The sequence below is a fragment of the Rhyacophila brunnea genome, unplaced genomic scaffold, assembly GCF_057557595.1.
Source record: "Rhyacophila brunnea isolate RB1 unplaced genomic scaffold, BYU_Rbru_1.0 scaffold_18, whole genome shotgun sequence".
Taxonomy (NCBI): domain Eukaryota; kingdom Metazoa; phylum Arthropoda; class Insecta; order Trichoptera; family Rhyacophilidae; genus Rhyacophila; species Rhyacophila brunnea.
In genome coordinates this window covers 35,120,152-35,144,507 of record NW_028232837.1, presented here as the reverse complement: position 1 = coordinate 35,144,507, position 24,356 = coordinate 35,120,152, and the positions used below count along the sequence as shown (strand labels likewise).

Sequence of the window (24,356 nt, the reverse complement as noted above, 5' to 3'; positions counted from 1 at the left end):
ACCGGCCCAACTGAGGATCGGATTGAATTGAGAAGCTCTTCCGTTTCAAACCGACATATGGGGATACTCCTAATCGGTACCCTACAATTCGGTAACACTATTATAAAATAAAAGAATTATTCGTAAAACATGTTAATTTCTTACAAATAATATGTAAGCCTTAAACCTATTATTGTCTACCAATGCCATGGAAAGAAAACTGTGTCGATTGAAAAGCTTTGTCAATTCCCACAACAATTTATACAAAATAAACGAGACACAATGAGCGGAGTCGAAGGCAGTGATTTTGAACTTAAAGTCCGTTGTCCAAAGTATTTTCTCACATAACATTTTATTTTAAAGTTTTTTTTTAATAATAAGTCACTTAATTCTTTGTGTTCAAATATAATGATGTATAAACCTACTAAAAGTACGTATTAATCTGTATTCGTATAGCGATTAAACCTTCATCGAAAACCATTTTCTAAGATGTCCGAAAAACCTACATTTTTGAAAGATTAAACTATCCCACATTTTGACACTACGTTGGCATACTTGTCTTGGTAGACACAGCTAGAGTTAAGTATTTCCGGAGAAAATCTCAATATCGAGATTCGGGATTTCCCGAAATTACGAAATTTTCGATTTTCGAATTTTTTTTGAAAAATTCGAGATATCGAGAAATTTAAAAAAATGCTAAAATCTGTATAAAAACAGACAAATTCTATAAAAGTTGGATTTTTTTATTTAAGTAAGATGACAAACAAATAAAAGTAGGAAAACAAAAATAATTCAAAACATTATACTTATTAAAATAGAATTTAAAAAAACACAGACTGTCAATGGCTGCATCTGACAATCGCGTACCTACGCTTTTGAGACACAACATTCCCTGATGTTGAAATATTGCGCTCATTTTGAGTCGACGTTGGTTGGCTTAATTGTGTTAAACTAAAAACACACGATCGCACACTCGAACTCAAATTTTGTTAATTTATTTCAATTTAAAAAAATGTTTTTTCAATTAACCTATTTGATAATAAAGAAATCCCGAATCCCGAGAAAAGATTCTCGACATCTGGGATTTCCCGAAATGTATTAAAATTTCAATTCTCGAGATTCGGGATGAAAAATCTCGAAAATATCTCGAGGATTCCCGTCGGGAAATTCCCGACCATGGGCACTAGTGCAATAACTCTAGTCTAGCAAAAATTGCTTGTTATTTTTTTATTATAATATTATATTGATCCAGAGCAAAGAGACAATGGATCGGGCGAATGACTGCCCATCATTTCTTGTAAAAGACTGTGTTAATAATAGTATAATCTCTACTCAATGATATTTATAATTACTTTACAAAATCACTGATTTTTCACATATTAGTTTAGATAAAAATATATATTAATTATGTTGGTTTCTTTTTATTTGAGTTTGATTTTTTAAATATAAAACAACATGACGTGTCCAAGCAATATTCAAATATGTGCAAGTAGCTATTAATTAGCGAATAGTCCATAATTAAAATAATATAAGTATGGAATTTAATATATTATCTATGTTGTTTTCAAAACTTTTCCAAGAACATGAAACTAATACGTAGGCAATCATATCAAAAGCGTTTTTGTTATGATAATAACCTTGTAAGGCTTAAAAGGGAATCTAAAGTTATTTTTTTTCTACCTAATAACCCATACTACTGTCGAACAAGTATTTCTTGTATACGTGCTAAAACTGTGAACTAACAATCCCTCTAGTGCAGCTAATCGCACCAAATTCCGTTTTCAAATGAGGAAAACCCCCAAATCTATTATTACACTGTACCCTATTGTGGCGTACGGATCGATCAATTTTTTTAGTGTGTTATATAATATAATATTAATAAAAAAAGTGTCTAAAACGCTCAGGAGTGATGTTAGAATTATTATTAGTATTTAGTTTATTGCGAAGAAGAAAAAGAGTTGAATTTAAAAAGATAACCGATACATTATTTAAACACGCATCTAGCATGCGCTGCCGCCATGACAGGTACGTCACTGAGAAGTTTTCTCTATGTAACTACAGTGACTTACTGTTAACACCGATTTCTTGTTTTCGGACAGTATACCCTGTAATTTTCAGTTAGTATAAATACGAATTTAACGTATTATCAAGAATATTTAAACAATACAAATAGTATAGTGTAATATTATCTTATAGTTTTATTATTCTTATTGTGATAGTTATAATAAACATATCATCTTATTGGCGTATAATTGAAAGCTTCTGTTTCAAAGGATTACCGAGTGAAATAAACTAACCAACCCAACACCCACACTTCGGGTTACTTAAAATGGTAATTGGAAATAAAACCAGTAGTAAGATTTCAGATAAATGGATCACACCATACGAACGAAGCTTACATCTCTATCAATGATGGGCAACAACTATGCCATAAGAATAGGTATAGACATAATAACAACAAGCTTTGGGCGCTTTGTTTGTTTTAGAAAATAAAATACAACAAGCGAGGAATCCAAATTGAATGGAATGCTATGTTGTGTAATACTTTGGTATGAGATTTGTTATTTTTTTTCAAATCGAATAGGATATCTACAAATAATATAATTATTACAAGATAGACTTATTCACAATAGAAAAGCTCTTATTATTTATTAATAAATTGTAATCTTGCCAAATATAACCGTTAATTAAATATGTTTTTATTCAAGACATAGGTATCTAGTAAGTATATTAGAAGATATTCTTTTCAATGAACATACACATAGTGTGGCCTTTTAAATATATATTTTGTTAACATCACTAACATTAACATAACAAAAGCTCTTTTTCATGTGTATATTTCAAAAGTTTTGCATATTTTCAAAATAATGCAATATAGGTTAATCTTGTAATTATTCAGTTAAAAATAAATAAGTAATAAATAAATTAATAAAAACATAATATTGACCGCAAGAGCGACAACCCTTAAATATTTAGGAATCAAAGTTATTAACGGCATTACTTTGATTTAACTGTACTAACTTTTAGATGCTACCTATCCATTTCTTGAGTCCAATCGAATCGTTTTAAACAAATAGTGATTCCTAATATTAATAATGGTACAAAAATTCTAACGTTCAAAATACTAACGTAATCAAATACCACAGAACAAACAAAAGACGGCGAGGCGAACGGAGCACGTGGGTCGTTCAATTTACGCTGCTGATAGAGGGTTGGTTGAAGCGGCATGCCCTTAGACTATAGATACATGCCACTCAAGTCACTTACTAAACTTGCCTATTTTTTTTGTTGCTGGTCTTATCGATCAATTTTTTCGCCAATCGATTCTTCATAAAAAAATATGCTGTCGATTTACTTTCTGAGATATCGATTCCTTTTCTCTTTAGTTATCTACTTATATCATTATAAATCTCAATTAATACCAACTTTAAAAATACTATTGTATTCACAATTCAAAACAGAAAACTACTAAAATATCTGTATGTATAAAAAAAACAAAATATTATTTGAACAACTTTGTCGTATCTTTTGTAAATATCATACCAACTTTACTATATTGACGTATTAGTTGTTTTTACTATTAAATAATGTTTAAATTTGTTTTTTGATTAATCGTGTTGTATGGTACACGCAGATAAAATAATGATAGAGGTAGTCATATTTCAGCTAAGTTTTTCTAAATAACATAGAACATAAATATAATAAGACAGTTTTAATAAATTTTCATATTATGATTTATTTTACTTGACTTCTTTATTAATTCGATAAAAAAACTCAGTGTCTTAAACAGTGATACTATTTATATACATTTAAGAATATCTGTAGGTAGGTGTAGATACAATAATATTAGATGTATATTATAACCTATTATTATTGTGATAATACTGATAATATTGTTTGATTTTCAGTAGGTAAGAGAAAATATTAATTAATGATAATATGCTTGTTATTTTTGAACCTGACATCTGTCTATTAATAAATTCTGTCAAGATTTAATTGGAATATTTTATTTAATTACAATATTATAACTATATCGTCTTCATTATTTTGTTTCACTTCAATCCAAATTGTACGTTAGACTAGATTAGCGATGGTGAACCTTTTATGCTAACGTGCCAAAATATTGGTAATATTGAGTAGCGTGCCACTGTCTAATATTGGCGGAATTTTAGGAATTATATTATATAATAATTATATAGAATTAATTGTTTTTTTTATTTCCGCCTTGCTGTTTCCATAAAATTATAGTAAAAATAAAATAATAAATAACAATTTTAAATGCGGTAGGTATATGACACATATTGGTGAAACCTCAATTAAATGTGATGTTTGTTAGAATATAAGCAAACGATTTGACTAGTTAAGCACACATTCATTAGAAAAACCCAAGGAAAACCCGCAACAAATACGATATTTTTTCATTTATTACAGACTACCTACTTACAGACAGATGAGCAACTGGTCTACTAGGGACTTGGGACCAAAACAATAAAATTATCAGCACTGACATCTCAGATCTAAAGAAATAGTAAAATATTCGAAATTAATTAGTAGAAGTTTATTTTTTTTTACATATTATTTCAATTCAATTTCAATTCAACTTATTTATTTTTTAACATATTGTGGACATTACTAATTATAAGTTTAAGACGTTCACAACATGACGTTTAGAAACAAATATATATAAATTGTAATTCGACTTATAGACTTATAGTTCGACCATTGACATATTCAATACCTCTGTTTGTGTACAGAATAGCTAGCAGTTAAACAGTAAATGGGTTTTTTTTATTGAATAGGTAGGTACTCAACTTCTATTTTGTTATAATGTTATACATGAGAGCTGGATCATCTTATCTCCAAAATAATACTTGCAAGAAAGCGTTGTTTAGGATTTTCCCCATCCTTAATGCTTACAATTGTTTTGAGTTTTTATTATGAATCAATTATTCTAAATGTGAATTAATTTAAATAGGACGGAAAATTTGGTATTATTCCACTATTTATTTTTTACGACGTACTTTTATTTTGTACATTTATTTTATCTAATTGAAATATTTTATTTTTATTATACTAGGTATATTATTCTTCTCTTTTGACTGCTACTATGCCATTCTCTAGGAACTAAGTAATTCAAACAGTTCAAATGTAATAATAATTGTTAGTGCATATGCCGCCATCGGTAAAATAAATAAGTTTCAATATGTACCTATTAATTGTTATCGTTATTTATTAAATTCATATTTGCATTTACATATTCCAACTGTATAATATATTTTGGTTTAAAAAATACCATACGCTTTGTATTATAATATATAAATCTTTTTTGGTTACCTTTTTGGTGCACTAAATTTGTCCAGCATTCACCAGTTGGAAATCAGCACCAATTCATTTCGCACAAAAATGTGTCACAGCTTCTTATGATATGCGAAATAAAATAAAATAAAACACAGATAAAAATTCTCAATGCCCTTAATAACCCGAAATCACATTAACGTCACACTCCCCGCAGAGTCACCGTGAAAAATTCAAATTCTTGATAACTGCTTTCATACCTGCTTATCTCTTTAACACCTGAAGACTGTTTTTATTCATGTAGCTAAGTATTATAATCGATTATCAATGGTTCGTTATAACAGCGATATATTTTCAATTAAATAATATTAATCACGTATCGTTGTGGTAGGTTTATTTGTGTAATTATGATCTTTAAATACCCCTCTGCATGTTAGACGTATTTCTCATGATAAAATTAAATTTATAATACTGTTTTCATATCTTCTTCTTTATTCGTTAATTTCCGTTACTTTTGTAAGTTATATGGACATCTTGCTGCCTTTCCAAAAATCGCTGTTAACTTTTATGTTGTATTGATGATATTTAGTAGTATTTTCGGACGTGAGAATCCTGTTGATTAAATTTGAGGAAAATGCAGGAATATGCATTCGTAGTATATGTCTAAGGTAGGTCACATTTTCACCATATATAATGTGTACATTATTTGAGGTTGAATAAACTGCTTACTTATTCATATTTATTTTTTATACATAATAATTATAACATTGACAAGAAATAACAAAGACAACAAAGGTGTTAGCTATATTCAAATGACATGGCATGAGTAAATAGTATACGGAAGAATACCGAGTGAACTAATTACGTCCCATATTGAAAACACTTATGAAACAATGTCCCCCTAACCTATACTTAGGTAAGTGAAATATATCAATATTCGAAATGATTTCATTGTACACAGCTATTGGTCTCCCAATTGGCATGCAAAAAAGTAGGTTAATTTTACATATTCGGATTCAGATTCAACGGATTACTAAGTTAGTTATCACTGTTATCAGGAACACACGTGTCAATACTACAAAGAATGACATGGTCTCCATTTACGTATCTCTTCTAAACTTTATACTATAATTTATTATATGTTTACGTCATTGGCGGCTTGATCCGGAAAAACCTAGCAGGTCAATTTTGAATATATTATTTTAATTTGCCTTTTCGTTGTATACTGAAAAGACGTATTGCAAATTGACTTTTTATACATTATAGAATAAGTGCTAGAAATTGTTATAGGTCGGTACCTACTAATCCTTCAAAAAATGTCCGTTTTTCATAACGCCAACCCATCGTTAACCGAAATTGCACACAACGCGTCATAATTTTTTGTAAATCAGGTCCACTTTTCTTTCTTTGCTTTTTGAAAAATCATCAATCACACGATTATAAAAATTGTCTATTTTTCCCACATATTTTTTTTCAATACTGAGTATTGCAAGAGCGGTCAGTCTATCCTGGCCCTATTGCGTAGAAAGGTTTTTATTCTTTTGAGAGTGGAAAAACATCTTTCACTTTCAACTGTTGTCATTGGTATGACGCAAATAAATTGGAGAACTTTGATCGACTCGGAAAATGTTTCGTTGAAATTATTGCTGAGTAAAAAATGTAGAAGAGAAACTGCACTAATAGCGCCATGCAAATCATCTCGTTGATAAAACACCAATAATTCATTTTTTAACTTGATTATGTTTATTTCTTCTAACAGTTTTACCAAATTTACTTGACGTGTGGGAAAATTATTTTTAAAATCAGTGTAATTTTCTTTATTGAACAAATCAGATATAATGAGATGATCGTTGGATGCAAATCGTGCTTCCATTTCCATTATAATTGTATCACAGACTTCAATTGCTACTGCGTGCGTACTAACTGCTTCACAAAAATGTTATAAATCACCAAAAACTCCTTATATATTATTAAAATAACCAAAGGCATTCGTCAAAACCTGTCAACGAATCCGAACCGCATACACAGTTGCGTCTTGAGACCAATTATCTAGTCAGTGTTATCATTCTGTTTCATTTAATTAGGTGAAAAAATCTTTTGTCTCACACTCGGGCATTGCCGATATTACAGTAATTCACGCACCGTTACAAGCTTCGATCTCGTATTTTGTGTTATATCGATCTCTGTCTTATGTATGAGAAACGAGAGAGAAAATTTTATAAAAATATTCAATTTGGGTCAATTTTCAGACTGCCGGCGAACACAATATTTTTGTTCGGGGAATTATCGCCCAAACAAAAAAAGCCCAATAGACTGGGTTGACACAATATCGCGCGCCCTATAATTTCAAATCCACCGATTATTATTAATATTATTATATATGACATTGCACATATTATTAATATTATTATGTAGATTGTAAGGTATTTATTTTGGCAGGTCAATGACCGAATGACCTATAGAGGGAGCCGCCAGTGGTTTACGTATATAAAAGAAAGTCAATCGAATAGAGCCATGGATAGTGTCTACTCAGCAAAAGTAAATGAATCAAAAAAATCTTGTGAATCTACTCTACATTAAGGCCGTATTTCAACTGATGGGGGGCCCAGAAAACAGATCCACCTTCAAAATCGCTTCAAACTAAGGAATTATAAAGAACTTTTGGTATAGTTCGGTTATAAAGAATACAGTGGAAAACACATTTTGAAAATAGCCGATATACTGAATTATTTGTTAGGTTAACCCAACCAAACCTAACCTAACATAACCTAACCCAACCCAACCTAACCTAACCTAAACTAACCCAAACTAACAAATAATCCAGTATATCGGGTATTTTCAAAATGTGTTTTCCGCTGTATTCCTCATAACCAACTGCACCGAACTTTTAATGAACTTCTTAGGACCGGACATGGTAAAAAAATAGTTTCTCTTTCTTAAATATTGACTGTTTAGTTTGAATATGCTGTGGATTTCAACGACCCTTATAAGAGGTTTCCAGATTTTATACTATCGTCAGTCACCCAAGCAACACATTTAATAAATGTTAAGTTTTAGATGTGGGATTTGAACCGACAGCCCACGTTCTTAGAAACTGACCTTCTACCATGGTTAGCGTTTTTTTTTTTTAATTAATTATTTAAAAAAATTTTGACCTTTGTCTGGATAAGAACTTGTCATACAAAACGAATATAATAAGAACTATAATTGCTAAGAGATTTCCACCATTACGATTCTGTATTTGGCAGAATATTTTGCAATGCACTGAGGGGTCGAAAGAGTTAAGCACCCCGTTTGTTCTTGCATCGCTAAATATGCATTTGATGCTTTTCATAAGAACAGAAAGCGGTCATGCATTTTATTTATATGCAGTCTTATTTGACAGTGATGCATTCTTCGTGACGCTGTAAACAAATTTTATGGCTTTGTTAAGTACCAACATACCAACAGAACTCATATTGCATCTTCTAAGCAAAAAGACCGTTTGTGCGATGTTGTGAATACATAGGTATTATAAAGTATATTGGCCGTCATAAAATAAATTATATAAACACTGTATCAGCACCAGCCATTGTTAACAAAAACACTTTTATTGATTTTTTATATGTAGGTGAACACAGTCAATTTAATTGGAATTTGAAACATTGTGATTGATGGCTATGCTATAATAATTACGTACACATTTTACTATGTAAATTGACATATATTTCACTATCACGTTTTTGCTAACCTTTCATTCAATTCTTCACTGTCTTATCCTTATGAAAATATAATATATATTATCTAGTCATTAGTCTTTCAAAATAGTATGTGGAGTGTCCGTATAGTTTATCGATTTAATAATATGATTTACATATTATTATTATATTATTATCTACTCGTAAAATAATAAAACACCAACTTTTCAACTCAAAATTTGTACAATTTTAAATTTTTTCTGTTTTCGAATCCAGCTTCAAAATTGTTTTCATATCAAATACCAGACCATTATATAAAAATAGTTATGCAAGAACATTAGTTACCTAACGCTAAGTTTTCCTTTGGCTCATTTTTTAAATATTTTTCTTAAGAGCGTATTTCAGTGAAACGGCAAATAATTTTCAACAGTAGGTGCGACGAAATTTCTCACTAGTCGCCAATCGGAGTATAGGTGTACGCACCTCGATTTGTTTTGTCATGGCGTCGGATGAAAATATTCTTCAATCGTGTAAAGATGACTAAAAAACTTTACGTATGTACTTAAAAAAGAAAACATGTCAATGCATATACTATTATTATTAGTATCTAATATAACAATAAACATAACATTAAATGGACGCATGTTGGATTTTTATGACAAATTATATTTCGTTCGGCACGCGTCATTTGCACAATCCGCGCATCGCCTAGCCACGATCTTTTTAGACCATGCCTCAACTGAAGTATAGCCTTAATAATATTTTTCTAATTGATTCATTGTATTATATTGCATACTCAATCATGCATACATCATCATTTCAAAGGTAAAGGAACGAAATAACAAAAACCTTCTCAAATTCAAAAAGTATTATATATGATTCATTGTATTATATTGCATACTCCGTATCTATAATAATCCTTCTATCTACATTTTCATAGAAAATATAAATGAACTCCTTAATTATTTATTATTGATTGAATTTAATTCTAAAGATTTAGAATCGCCGTAATCGCCAGAAAGTATCGCGAGAAAAAATTGGTAAGTATTAATCTACTATATTTAATGTAGGTATATATTGTACAGTTATATAATACCAACTTAAATATTAGTCTGTGGACAGTAAGTACCACTTATATTATTTTTTGTTGGAAACATCTTACATTCGTCATATTAATAATCATCGGTTACACGTAAATTGTACGTAAAACATTTCACCGTGGCACAGTTCGTCGTGAGCTTTCTTATCAGAAAGAGATGACCGTATATACTACCGTACAATCACATTCATATGGACGAAGCATCCGGGAAAAAAATGACACTAAATTTTTTTGTCGGGTCTGCCGAATGACGTAATCTGTTCTTACGCCATTACAATAAAGGTGATATTGCTATAAATTCCCGATGCTTTTTGTCGGGTCTGCCGAATGGTTCGGCTCGAACGGGTTCGCTCAAATGAACATTGACACTAGAAACACTGTTCTAACGCCATTACAATAAAGGTGATATTGCTATAAATTCCCAATTCGTGATATCGCATAAAGGAAATTGCGTGACGCCTACCTAGGTATACGAATTTACTTGCAAACTACTGTATTGAGTGCGTTATCCATTAATAATGTCATTGCTACCGTACTATATGACCTATAATTTTATTACATTCAATATGAACATTCATTCAATTTTCATAGTTGATTTTAGTAAAATTCATGCATTCAAGAATGAAAACCTAACCTTACCTAAAAAATAATCCAGTTTATCGACTATTTTCAAAATTTATTTTGCTGGCTTCCTGTAAAGTGTAAACCGACAAGAACCGTGTTTTATTTAGACATGAATTTCATGTCAGTACTATACAACCCAAAGAGGTTGGACGGTCTTTAATATACGGCCATATATTTCCGATACAACATTATTCACGGTGAAGTATGATACGGCGAACTGCATACGTACAAGTTTCCGGACACGATAATCATCATTTCAAAGGTAAAGGAACGAAATAACAAAAACCTTCTCAAATTCAAAAAGTAAATTTTAAAACTAACAAAGGTTTATAGTAATATTTATTTGAATAAAATATTATTATATATAATATACGTTGATTAATGATTAAGTGAAAACCCAACTTTAAAGTCAAGTTTAATTTTGTCAAGTATTTTTTTAATTCGGTTTAAAAATACTACAATACAATACCTACATAGAGAAATAGCAGGACTACAAGTTTATAATTAATTTACTACTATGTTTTATTTTTCGTCGTTTTTGTGTCTTCGCTATTTAATCGACTATACATCTTATTTAGAATTAAGTGATTATCTCTGTAGGTACAGAATCTTAGACTTTCACAAGTCTAGAGCTTTTTATTGCCCGCAATACATTATCATTTAACGACTTTCAATTACTTTCAAGTTAAAGTTTATTGCCTATCAAATCTTTGAGCAGGTACAATCAAATAAATTTAAGCATCAAATAAATATGTATACCTATGCAACGAAATTCCGTTGCAACACCCGTAAAACTAACATACATAATTCAATTGGGTGTTGCATGTTTTAAAAGCTCGATGATTGAGCTTCGAAAGTTTATGATTTATTTTATAATAATTATATTCACAGATAACTTCATTGTCTATTCCAGTAAATTAATACATATAAGTAAATAATTTGTTATTATTGAAGTGGGTACATTATATTATTATACTCCTTTAAGTTGACAGCATTATTAATAACATCATGATCATTCATCAATGTGAAAGATTTCCAACCGTTTCATGCACATATCACATACCTACATACGTGTGTACTTTATATTTATTTATGTTGGTACTATGTTAAAGTTTTATGACTCTATTTGTTTTGAGTAAAATTTATGAACCACCTTTTTTATTGATGAAAATAAATTCCAATGTTCTGTTCCCGTCATTATTTTGTATATTTTTCGAACATCTTGATAATCATTTTGAGTTATGGAATGATAATTGTATGGCACCATTCGTAAGAAATGAGCTATCTCCTAAGTATTTTCATGTTATTATACCTACCTATCAATTCATAATACATATATTATTCTGTTCAATAATTGAGAAAAAAAACTACAATAATATATAATATTATACACGAAATCAAAGCGATCCACCTCATCTACCTTTTTCTACATTGTCAACTGGTTGAGTGCAGAGCTATTAGAACCTCATTTTTTTTTAGTAATGGTTCGATTTCATCAAGTCATAAATCGTAACCACGATTCCAGGATTCGGTTCTGGTTTTATAAAAAAAACTATCTACCCTAGCTACCTAGCTTTAGGTACATTATGAAAATGAAACATAATATATACATACATCATATTGGACGGTTTTAGCCGCGTTAGTAAAAATAACTTTTTAAAAAGAACATTTAATACATTACGTTGGAATGTTTAAAAACATATAAATTACTATTTTATGGATGACTTTAAAACTTCGGATCACCGTCATTTGTATGGAATTTGGTTTCAGGTTTGGTGAATTCAAGATTTCTGTTAATAATAATTTAAGTGCTTTCGGAGTTCGGTTCCGGTTTCATTTCGGGTTTTGGTTGTGAGTACTAACTTTTCTAAAAAAACTCATTTCTAAAAACGTTTTCCACTGCCTTAAGAGCGTACATAAGTGAAACGGCAAATAATTTTCAACACTATGAGGAACGAAAATTCGGCCGCGTTGCTATTCAGAGAGGATGGTCGACCTGTTCGCACGTCAATTTCTTTTGTGATGGAGTCGGATGAATATATTCTTAAATCGTGTAAATATGACTAAAAAACGTTCCGCATGTACTTGAAAAAGAAAACATGTCAATTAGTTTACTGTTATTGTTACGAATATAATAATAAACATAACATAAAAACGACGCATGTTGAATTTTTATGACAAATTATATTTCATTCGGCTCGCGTCATTTACACCCGCAACCCGCAATCCGCGCATCGCCTCAGCTGAGGTATAGCGCGCTTGTCTATCATCCGAAGGATTAGTGGTTTGAAGCTGACCGTGGTTATTGTGAGGTTTTTTTTCTTCGATTTATGAATCGGCTAATTCACTGTAATATTTTTCAATTAAAAAAATTAATTGTTTACTATTTATAACAATATCGATCTGCTTCATTAAATGCATGTTTACTGTGATTATTATCGTTGCCAAAGACATAAATGTTTCTTTTAAACGCTCGTATGAAATATGCTGTTCGAGGGTGGGCACTGGACAGAACAGTACGTACACCAACAGCCGTTGTAATACATCCGCGAATAATTTACGGTCGTTAGCTTGGAATCCAAATCGTCCTTAATTTACGAGTGTTGTTTTTATTCCATATTATGTTGTGACATTCTCATTTTATATGTTTACACTGCTTTGCTTATTAAAAATTATGTATTGTTTATATGAAAATATTAAATATACATAATTTGAAAACAATCCATGCATATACCTACTATAAAAAATCCATTTTAGAAAAAAATACGACACCCGACGGGACTTGATTGACTTGACTATATCGAATAAGGAATCACGCACACTCCAGTGCACGCCAACCAAGGTCTTGGTTAGTTGTTCCTGAGACACTTTCGGCATAAAATTGAATGTCCACATTGGCAACAAGTTGCTGGCAACCTCATTAAAGTTCGATTAAAATAATTTATGGTCAGATAAATTATGATAATTATCGTGAAATTTAATGAGGTTGCCAACAACTTGTTGCCAATGTGGACACGGCATAACGTTTGTTACGCCACGGTATACGTCTGCATAAGAGGTGTGGAGACGTGGTGGGTGGTGGAGGGAAAAGCAAGTCTATCTCAACAGCCATCATATCTGAAATATGATTTTGGTAACAAAATCAATATATTAGACTCATTAGACTCAATTAGAGGATAAACCAAGGAAGTCATGTTTGGACTTTTGTTCAGGAGAGTGATTTTTGTGTAGGTTAAATGTTTGAAACTCTTTAACTTTTTTAATAACTATAATAATTAGGGTCTGTAAACGGTATCATTCATAATTAAATTTATTTTTGACCATAATATTGATAGACAGACCAAATCATTTACAATTAATAAATTAATGGACTTCCGTGTTTTATGTTCTAACACATAATGTAGAAGTACCGCTAAACAATACTTCACCTATAGATAATACACGGAAGTCTATATAGGTATAAATATTTTTTTTTCCTGTGCATCATATTATTAATAATTATTTTATTATAAATACACAAAATATGTCAGTAAGTCTAAAAAATATGAAAAGGAATTATATATTTTTTAAATTTACATAAGTACAACATTATTTGAAATTTATTATTGCTCTAGAAAAAAGTCAATGCAATGAGAATTATTCCTGGTCATTCTCCGGGACATCAGCTGATGAGGAATTATGTGGCATAAAATTCTTGAAATTCTCGAGATATCCATCGTTTCATAGTTTACAGATCTTAACCGTTTGTTGGACTTCCATGTTTATGAAATTATTATAATGGTTTATTAACATTTTTCTTAGAACATAAACATCGTAAAAAGGACATCCGTTGTTTATGCACTAAAGTAAATTGGACTTCAGTGGTTTTTTAATTAGCTACATCGTTTAATTTACTACTGTATTTGGGCTTCAGTGTTTCATTCATTTGTGTAATGAAATAAAAGAAAATTTTCTGCATATTTAACTCAGAAACGGTAAAAAGTGTACTTTCGTGGTTTATCCTCTAATGTACAGAAATTAATCTTGAGCCAACCACTACTACTAATGCACGATACTCACAAAACAGTTACTATCACTCGTATTATATAAATACGTCTTGTTATTTTTGCTTTTCCGTAATACCTAGCGATCTTTATTGAAATACATTAAAATTCTTTACGGCCTATTAACGTTGATATGCGGTGACACTTTCGAAAGCATCAATGTCACTCGATGTGTATTCTGGCCACATATATTATTATGCCAAATGACATGTCACGTGAAAGTTATACTGAGACATTTTCGACTTTCCATCAGTAACGTACATTTTTATAATATGTAATAAAATACGCAAACTTTGGTTTCCCAAGGTTTTCAATGTCTCATTTACAAATTATTTATTAACGATGACGATGTCACAATTTTAAGATGCTAACTGTACCTATAGTTTCGACAGTCAATTACCTACTAGAGGCACCTAGCGGAAAAATACGAAGCTTTCAATTTGAGAATTTTTTTGATAATTTACAATTTCAACTGTTATAATTAAGGCTATACTTCAGCTGGGGCATGGTCTGAAACGATCGTGACTACGCTACGCAAAGATTGTGCAAATGACACGTGCAGAACAAAACATAATTGGTCATAAAAAGACAACATGCGTCAATTTAATGGTATGTTCATTGTTCTATTACTAATAATAATAATATAATTCATTTACATGTTTTCTTTTTCAAGTAAATGGGTAACGTTTTTTAGTCATCTTTACACGATTTAAGAATTAATTCCCCTGTCGCCATCTCCGATTGCCAGCCAGTCCGAAATTTCGTCGCACCTATAGTTAAAAATTATTTGCCGTTTCACTGAAATACCGTCTTAATACCAATGTATCTGAAAATATTAAAAAGAAAAATATTTTTTTATTTTGAGTCAAAGATATTACCTACTATAATTATTGTAAAAGAATTTGTCAAAGGACCCCATCGTTTTATTACATACCTTTTTTAAGATTTATTTATTGATTTATTATTAAAATTAAGTTTATTACGTTTTGTATGCTTTACTTAAGAGATTTTTGACTAATTCATAGTTTTAATATTTTTTATATTTATTAAAAAAAAAACATCAATTTTTATAAAAATATAAATGTGTATAACTTGAAATCATTTTATTAAGCTCGATTTGATACCACATAAGTCACCACTTCCAGTAGTGTATAGTAGGGCAAAGTATTAGTTAACCCTACTTAGGCACTTAAGTATGACCATACATTTCGCCCTTGGATAAAATTCTAAAATAAAATTTATACGTTAAACTAAAAATAACCTAAAATACGTGGTGGCTCTCGTGGTGCAGTCAACCGAGTGTTCTGAGTTCGATTCCCAGTGAGGACACAATATTTATGTGATTTTCTCAAAGCCTGGGTGTTAATGATTGTTCAAAATCACTAACAAACCACCTTGAACGTAAACGCAAGGAATTCTAAAAAACAACCTAAACTACATACGTAATTATTCTGGGTGAAACCTTTATGAAACAAATTGTATGGAATCGTAAGTAACTTTAAAACATTAGCAGTACCTATAATTAATGCCATTTCTATACCTACACTATTTGATGGTAAAACTTATAAGAATTATGTGATTTCGCGGCCTACAGGACTAAAACACTCAGAGAACATCTTGCATGTGATTTCGCGAAAAACTTCCGCGATTCGAACATGGGTGGAATAAAGACAACACTCGTGGCAATAATATGTTTGTATAAACCTGTAGGTCTAGTTTAAATAAGCACACAGAACCCTATAAAATTAAGAAGAATAACTGTTAAATAGTACATTAACCGTTAACTTTCAGCGTTCGTTTAAGTTAATTATTTCACGGATATGGTCGACAAATTCTCAACTTTTGTCTAGCCGTAAATTCAAAAGAAACTCCATCTATCTTCACCTCGCTCGGTTCACGAACCGCTGTCGACGATAGCCGATCTAAAAATAAAGAGATATCATTCAACAATGTTTGGCTACCCACTTTGTTTGACGTTTCTATCAGACGCTGTTGGAACCGAAATAAAGTGATGATAGACGGCGTCTCCAAAAATGTCAGACATTTCGACTTTCGTTGCCATCATCGTCCATCAGTTTGTCTTTTCACATAAATCTTCACTACATCAGCTGTTATAAGAAATAAATAAATTTCTAACGAAATTTGTGTTTTTTTTACTCTATATACCCTGCATAATAGAAATCGTTTATTTTTTAATAGCGTATTAATATTTAATAATGGCTATAATTTTGGTTATGGCTCTATTAACGTTTACATGGTTCACTTTTGACGATCATCGCGGAGGAACCATCCGCAGTAACACGTCGTGTAAACGAACATTCATCCTCGAATCATCGAAAGTGATCATCCGGAATCGAAATCGAATGAAGTTGCACATGTTCTACTTTTTGATCATCGCGGATGATTGCAAAAGTGGCGCGCATGCGCACCACGCCACTGCCCATGCCACGCATGCGCAATGCGCCCCTGATTACTGTCATCATATTATTTACATAAGTAGGTAGGTTCTTCTGGTAGGTAGGTTCATTCTGAATTGAAAACAAACCGGTTACATAAACACTCCCATGATATTACGTCGCATTACCCATGGTTTTATCAACCAACGCTTCTTTTTCCTATTCCTCTTTTTCTCTATGAAATGTCTGCATTCATAAAACAAATATTCACTAATTGTTTGAATTCCAGCCTGCACTGTTATTTCAGTTGACGCCATTTTGAAATGCTTTGAGTATTTCACTTTCGGTGACACGTGTAAACTTGCCTTTAGGTACATCCAGGAGAAGCTTTATGGCAACAATTTCACCTCTGAGGCTCTGACCGTCACACTCGAAGAAGACTATTTTCATGGGAAACTGAATAATTAGTCTTCGGGGGCTTTGAAGAATGAATAAGGCCAGCAGAGCATTTACCCCAGTTCCAGTTTCGAGTACCGTTCTTAGAAATCCCTCAACAGACTTCGACCAAAAATAGGATGTACTCAAGACAAAGTAGTGGTGAAATGGGGGATCTCTGATGACCCAGAATGTATTAAATTTGTGTGATGCGTATTGTAAAGAATTGAATATCAGCTGTTCTTATACTAGACGTCATGCCCTCTGAAATGTAACTCCAACGAGATTCTACAAGCTGGGGAAAATTACGTTACCTTCTTCTGGAGTGACTTCTTTTACCAGCTGAAGATTCTAACATGAAAAAGATCTCTAATGAAAACCTTATTTGATATACAAATCCATAGCATGGTCCATTTAGGTTTTTTATTAGTAGTTTGTATATAATAATGTTATGATAATAAACAGACATTTTTGATGCAGTAAAGAATTTAGATAGAAAATAAAATTGTTGTTTGAAAAGGAAAAAAACCAAATAGTGTTTGTTGCGCATATTTGTTTTGTTCTCTACTTGTTAGCTTTTGTGAGAAAGTGTTTGCACAAACACGCAGCACATCACATAAAGGGTGTATTATGCTGTCGCCATTTTCTATAGGGAATATCAAAATACTTTAACAATATTATAATGCATAACCCATGATATTATAATGTCATTACATTATTAAGTATACCAAATATTTCTCAATTACAATTATTAGTATATACCGTTCAATCAATGTGGATCTTTGGCAAAACTTTGGTGTTCAACGCGAGACGAATAAATGTTATGTAGCCTGTCAATTGTGCCTATCCAGTGACGCACTCAAGGGGGGGACAAAGGGCCCTAACACCCCCCAAACATAAAAATTATCATAATGATTTTAAATATTGAAATTGAAAGCCAATAAACTAATTATACCTTGGGCTTAGACAAATAAAAACACAGCAAAAAAATGATTTGTAGTTAGGTACTGGCAACATTTAAAAAAAATCATAGATTTAAATTTCTAACACAAAAATTTCGAAACACTAATGTCGGGTTTTTTTAGAAACCCAATCCCTAATGGAACTGTCAAAAAATTCTCGGTATCCACCCGAATTCCGGAGTGGTGTAGGTCATGGCTGGGGAGGGCTGTGCGGGGCCCGGCGTGTCGGGTTGACCAGATAAGTGAGATAAACACAATCATAAATTAGCTTTAATAGTAAAAAAAAGTTGCCTGCGGCGCTATTCTGCTCCATGCCCATGAAAATTTTTAATTATATAATTGTGCAATACATTTTCTGATTATTATGTGTCGCTAATCGACAGCTCCATTATTGAAGTAGATGTATTAAAAATCGCTAATAATTCACTGTATAAGTAGGTGTCCTTAATTTGAACTAAAACACAATTTGAAAAACGTTAATGTAGTATTTCACACTACCTTTAATCTTAGCGATACATATGGAGCCCGCCAATTATCCTAGCCTGAGGATCCGTTTCAGGATGCGGGGGCCAAGGTACACCAGGTGCAATAGACAAAAGACCGATAAACGAGAAATTAGGCTGTGTTGTGTTGAGTAGATTTGTGTAAGTATAAGTTAAATGCAATAGTACTTTTTTTTCCATTTTCAATTAATATTTTGGAACCTCGATATTAAAAAGCCAAAAATCGACGATAAACATTCGGCGAAAAGAACGACTACACCCATTACCGTCGGTGGTGGTGTAAATCAAAAGAACATTTTTTTCAGTGAAATTCGGCACAAATATTGTAGCTCGCTAGACCAAGCGGATAGCACAGCCGCTATTATTTGAGTCATGTTTTAGCATACTAGGTGCACATGTCCATCATGGTCGATGTTAGTCACTTCCAATCCGCCAGTCGCCGATGACACGCTCAACGGCTACCGCCACTATGCCTCCAATTTAATAAAAACAAGGAGAAACTGTACAAATAAGCCGGCGTGTATTGTGAAATATGTAAAAAATAATTATACGAAGAAGAAAAAGAGCCTATGGGACTAATTTACATTCTCCTCCTTGGGCTCCCCCCAATATTAAATCCTGAGTGCGCCACTGTGCCTGTCAATACATATTATACAATAACCAATCCATCTACTATATAGGTAGATATATTTAGTAATCCAATCCAATTCATAGATCAGTACGAGTCTGATAAGAGCTTTGTACTTAGCAGTATTATTTAGATAAAAATGTAAAATTATGTTGTAAAATGTTAAATGTAAAAACTACCTACGTCAGTTGAATTTCTATGTTTAAATAGGTAATTAATTAATAAAATATTTTTTGACGTAATGGATATACTTTTTATTTTAAACTCTAATAAAGTAGTAAAGTACACAATGGATCATAAAATTTAACACTTTCGAAGAAAAGTGGTGTTATCGAGCTTAAAAGCCACAATAAAGTTAAATTTGAATAATAATTTTATTGCATCGTCTGGCTTTTTGCCAGACATTGTATAAAATTAAAGCTTTTATTGCACGCTAAATATTTTACAATGTGTACCTACCTCTTAATTATTTTATTTAACCACTAATGTTTGATAATTTCCAGTCCAATTGTTTAATAATTATACAATAAATGATACCTACCTACTTGTAGCAAAACTATTGGTAATTATTCTGATAAACCGGTAAACCATAACGGATAATATTTGTTTTATAATTAGCTATTTTTCCTATACTTAATTATATTTCCCTCATTTTTATCTAATTATACCTGTTTCTTTGGTTTTTTTTTAAAAAAATATAGGTATTTTCAATAAGTAGGTATAATATTTTGTATTCAAAGAAACATCACTTGCTTTGTTATTTTTATTGAATAAAACGCAATATTTTTGTAGTACTTATTCCACCTTAGCCGGCTCGCACATCACAACTCGCCTTGTGTGCCTGACGGCCATAAATCAAATTTTCTGAGACCGCCGATGAATGTTGCATGCTACAACCTCGCACATCTGCCTAGCGGCAAACGTCAAACGCGAAAAAGGAGAGTCTCTCGATGAGCGAGCAATGACAGTGTAGACAGAGATAGAGACAGAAATGGCCGATGGCCGCGGGCTGTGCGCTTGCGCGAGTCGACTTTTTTAGATACAACATGCAGGCTGTAGCAGAATGCGACATGTTGCATGCAGGCCCGTCGCAGCGTCGAGTTGCATCGGCCAATCTGCGAAGCTCCATTTGATAACGTTTGTTTCTTGGTTTACGATGACGTCACATCGACGAATTCGTCGTAAGACGCATGCGGTGAGTTCTGATGTGCGAGCCCTCTAAGCCGGCTCGCACATCACAACTCGCCTCGTGTGCCTTACCGCCATAAATCAAATTTTCCGAGAACAGGCGGCCAGTGTTGCATGACACAACCTCGCACATCTATCTAGCGACAGTCACGCGTAGCCTTCGAAACGTATTGATATTTCAATGCGGCGATCGGCGAGCCGGTATAGGAATGACCAATTCGTATGTGTTTCTTTGTGACTTCGACCCTCCGACTCGGAGCACGAGAAGGATGCAACATGTCGAATGCAACAGCCAGATGTTTTTTTCAGACGAAACAGTTGCATTCGGTCGATCTGGGAAGCTCCATTTGGCAACACGTGTTATGTTGTTTCGTTAAATAACGATGACGTCACATCGACGTATTCGACACGTTTTTAGGCGAGACGAGTTCCAATGTGCGAGCCGACTAAGGACCGGTTTCGTCCGCCTCAGAGGGATATTTTCATCTAAAATACAATGCAGTTCCATAATGACAGTTAACAAACTAAAAGAAATCACCTGCTTTCTTAATATGTAGGTGTGTAAGTACGTATTTGTATGAATATAATATTTTAATCTATTAAGCAAAATAAAAAAAAACATAGATATTACGTATATTATAGATAATATTATGTAAATACCATTGTTCGAGTGGAGATATACGGAACTACAGCCCCCTAAGTTTGACGTACATCCCCCTGCCCTTCGTTTCCCTCATTTCTTCTTTTTCGACCATGTCCGATCCTAATAGGATCATATGGGCCCTCCACAGAGTAGAGGTTTGTATTAAGGGGGGACATGCTCGTCGAAGGTCAAAATTGAGTTTTTATTGTATATTCAAACCATGATCCTGGACACTCCTTAAACGTTGTAGATGATCTATTTATATACTTTTGAAGCCTTATTATCCTTTATAGTTAATTTAAACATTTGATGACTGCATGAAGTATTTTTGTTACATAAAATAGTATTCTTTTAAACCTCTCGCTCTAATGTTTTAGAATATAGTCATATTTCGGTACATAACTGTGCAGTGGTGTTAAGATTTTTTACATTTATTAATTTTTAAACGCATTTATAAAACCATTAGTATAATTTATTACGAGATAATTTTTGTAAAATAGTCACGATAAAAAATTATATTGATAATCTCTGTGATCCCAAATTTGACAAGAATTAGGCATTTTATTATTCAAAAAATCGGCAAGATTAACACTTTTCAAGATGATTCTAAAGATATTTATTATAAGCTATGTCTTTGACCATTCAAGTGTGATAAACATCTTATGAATAATGATTGCTTTATAATAATTATTGACCTAAGAATAAGGTAGTGTTTTTTTGAAATACGCCATTTCTTTTGTCATTCCCCAGTGGTTAAGCTACAACATACGGCCGTAGCCATAAAGTGACAAACTATAATTGAAGTAAAAAGTAAAATGATATTAACGCGCGTGTTTGAACATGTACCGTTTAAAAAAAAATAAAAAAAAATTCGGTTAGGTACATGTTCAAACACGCGCGTTAACATAATTTTACTCCTTACTTTAATTATAGTTTGTCATTTTATGGCTACGGCTGTATGTTGTAGCTTAACAACTGGGGAATGCCAAAAGAAATGGCGTATTTCAAAAAAACACTACCTTATTCTTAGGTCAATAATTATTATAAAGCAATCATTATTCAAAAGATTTTTATCACACTTGAATGTTCAAAGACATAGCTTATAATAAATATCTTTAGAATCATCTTCAAATGTGTTAATCTTGACGATTTTTTGAATAATAAAATGCCTAATTCTTGTCAAATTTGGGATCACAGAGATTATCAAAATATTTTTTTATCGTGAATATTTTACAAAAATTATCTCGTAATAAATTATACTAATGGTTTTATAAATGCGTTTAAAAATTAATAAATGTAAAAAATCTTAACACCACTGCACAGTTCTGTACCGAAATATGACTATATTCTAAAACATTAGAGCGAGAGGTTTAAAAGAATACTATTTTATGTAACAAAAATACTTCATGCAGTCATCAAATGTTTAAAATAACTATAAAGGATAATAAGGCTTCAAAATTATATAAATAGATTATCTACAACGTTTAAGGAGTGTCCAGGATCATGGTTTGAAAATACAATAAAAACTCAATTTTGACCTTCGACGAGCATGTCCCCCCTTAACAGATTTTGTTTTTTACGAGAAATAAATGTCAGCCACTTGCTCAACCTATTAGATCCATACCCTGACTCACACACAAATTGAAAAACAATATATCGTGTACTTGCCAGACTCAGGATTAGAACCTGGGACCCACGGCGTGATAGTCCGACACTTAAGTCGCGCGGCCACCGTGGGTGATTACATATTTATGTACACTAAATAAAAATATTTTTTATTGATTTGCCAAGAATTTATAAAAACGGAAACACTGCTGTGTTCGTTTCCAGCCCAGGTGTATTATTTTGTGGCAGTTGACAAATTATATGGAATAAGTTAGTACCTACCTACCTAAGTATTACATTTTGATTTAATTTCTATTAAATAATACGATCATTTTCCATTGTGAAAATAGAAAATAAATATCTTTCGTAAAATGCAGATTATCACGTTATATATGTATTTACGTTTTATGTTATCTTCACGATTCTATTTTTATCTGAAACAAATAAATAATTACTGATAACCCGTGTTTTGCCACAATATTTAAAAAAAATACACATAAACGAGATAAGGATTACTGAATGTTTCATGTAATTCTTAAATTATTTTATCGTCATTACTCATACCTGCCTCGGTGGCGCAGTAGGCAGCGCGTAAGTCTCATAATCTTAAGGTCGTGAGTTCGATCCTCACCCGGGCCATATTTTTTTTTCATTTTTTATTCTTCATCCTGCTACAACTCCGAGGTTTGTGAATAATGATTATAGGTATAGTGAATTTCTAAGATTTTGTAGTACATTCAATTAAATCATTAACAAATGCACAATAATTTAAATAATATAGGAATAAATTCGATAGTATAGGTACTTATGGTAATAATTATGTTCTTTGGTAGTAGCAGTAGTTAGAGATACTTATCTTGGCTTTGCTCGCTCGTCGTCTTCATTTCCACCATTACATCGGATGGAATCTTCGCGCAATTTAATGGTGAATGTAAGAAAAACTCTCTGGGTACCTATCGCAATTTGCAAGTCGTAGATATCTTTGTTTATGTGGATCATATTTGTGTGTCCCGTCATGAGTCGCTACTTGTGGGATGTACGTCATCATCAGCCGGGGTCAATCCACTGCTAGATGAAGGCCTCCCCAAGCTTCTTCCAACTCTCTCGGTCCTGTGTCGTTCGCTGCCACGTATTTCCGCTGAACTTTATCAGTTCGTCAATCCAGTGGCTTTTAGGGCGACCCTGTGGCCGTTTCGTACCCCTTGGGTACCATTGGATGACGGCATTTATCCAGCGGCCGTCCTTTCCGCGAAAAATGTGCCCCGGCCATCTCCATTTC

The 24,356-nt window shown here is 32.2% G+C and overlaps 1 non-coding gene across 1 annotated transcript; it reads left to right on the top strand.

Annotated features, from left to right (window-relative positions):
- The first annotated feature begins 23,643 nt into the window (after positions 1-23,643).
- Positions 23,644-23,716, top strand: TRNAM-CAU (transfer RNA methionine (anticodon CAU)). The gene has a single exon. It is a non-coding gene; the product is annotated as a tRNA-Met (tRNA).
- The last annotated feature ends 640 nt before the right edge of the window (positions 23,717-24,356 follow it).